This window comes from Equus caballus, chromosome 15 (genome assembly GCF_041296265.1).
Source record: "Equus caballus isolate H_3958 breed thoroughbred chromosome 15, TB-T2T, whole genome shotgun sequence".
Lineage (NCBI taxonomy): Eukaryota > Metazoa > Chordata > Mammalia > Perissodactyla > Equidae > Equus > Equus caballus.
The window spans coordinates 20,234,683-20,236,470 of NC_091698.1; positions in this window are offsets into that span (position 1 = coordinate 20,234,683).

Here is a 1,788-nt window from a genome sequence, read left to right on the forward strand (position 1 = left end):
TTCTCTTGTTTTGAACACTAATATTCAGAGTTTATTAACAGTACGAAACATGGAAATGGCAACTAGAAGTGAAATGGTAGCCATTCTGTACGGGGGCAGGGCAGCCTGGGGTGGAAGCAGTGAAGACCGGACTTCTGGACTTCTGTTTGCAAAAATTTTCCTTCATTAGAAGAAGCTGCAGCTAAAGGACTACAACTTTGGCTTCTAGTCTTCTCTAATAATTTACCTTTCATTGAAAGGATTCAATTTAATAAGTGATATAATTGTAAGTTCAATGTAAGCATGAGAAAATCAGAATTTAGCGATTCATTTCAATAGATGGATTTAAAAATATAATTAATATGCCCGATGTTTTCGAGAGGCGTTACAATCTACATGAAACACCTAGATTAAATTGGAAAGGGGGCGGTCTTCCCATCCCCTTCGCCTTTCTCTGCATTTAGTTGCTTATTCGATTGTAAACTACTCCATCTTGTGGTTAAACAAGGGTACTAATAGCTAGAAATCTGGACACTCTTTTCAGTGAAAATCACTGTATTCTGTTATAAAAGTTATGAATGAGCTTTAAGAAATTAAAACTGTACATAGGAAAGAGAAGTAAAAATTATCACTAATTTCACTGTCTAAAGATATCTAGACATGTATTTTATAAATCAAATATAGGCACGTAACACATGCATATTCGTTTATAGAAGACGAAGTTACCGTTTGCCTACTCTCACTTCAAACGACTCACCATCTCAACACAGTTCAGGAACGAGAGCTAATCAGTATTCAACCATGCTAGTGGGTTGGAACGAAAACTCTGAGTATTTTCATAGCAATTAGGGTAACCACAACCTCCTTGGGCCCTGGCTGCCTGACGTGTGGCAGGCGTAGAGGGGGTGTCAGAGGCTGCACACCAGCGGGACCCTGAATCCAGCCCCGAGACCTTCTGGTGCCTGTGGTCTGGTGCACATTTATGTTGCCCACCTGGGGAAGCATTTGGTTTGCAATGGTTGGATTAAATGATCCTTAGATTCCCCTCCACTTGAGGCATTTAATAATTCTGTTCCAATCCCGAGAACTCTCAGGAAACCAGAGCAGGGGTTCTCAAAGACAAGCCACATCAGCATCAACGGGGAACTAGTTAGAAATGCAGCTTCTCAGGCTGTCTGAGTCAGAAACTCCGGGGGTGGGCCCAGAACGGGTCCTAACAAGCCCTTCAGGTGATTGCGGTGCACACTTAAGTTTGAGAACCACTCACCTAGAAGATCAATGAAACATTCCATTCTTTTTTATTCACTTATCTTTCACCTCCTCACTACTAATTTTCAAAATTTTCCCTCCACACAGGATTAAGCTACTACAGTTCAACTGGGCACAACATGGGTTATAGTATTAATTGATCTGGCAGCTACTGGCAATCCTGATGAAGTAAGAGGATGAGGTAACGTTTAAACTTTAGATAAATCAAGAAAGACTCAGTTTTGGACGTGGCTTTCAAAATCCAGAGTCCAACCCTTTTCTCTACCTCCACTGCTAGCACCACAGTCACCTGTCACCGCCTCAGTGCAGAAGCCTCCTAGGCGGCGGCCCTGCTCCCACCTCCTCCTGCAGTCAGTCCTGCAGACAGGCGGGCATGCAGACCTCCGCTCAGCTCATGACGCTCAGTGACGCCCCCTCCCTGCAAGAAACACTGCTGCCTTCACGAGCTCAGGGCCCTACAGGTCCCCCTCCTGTCTCTGTGACCTCGTCTCCTCCCACCCCCCCCCCGTTCTCTCTGCTTCAGCCGCATCTGCCTCTTCC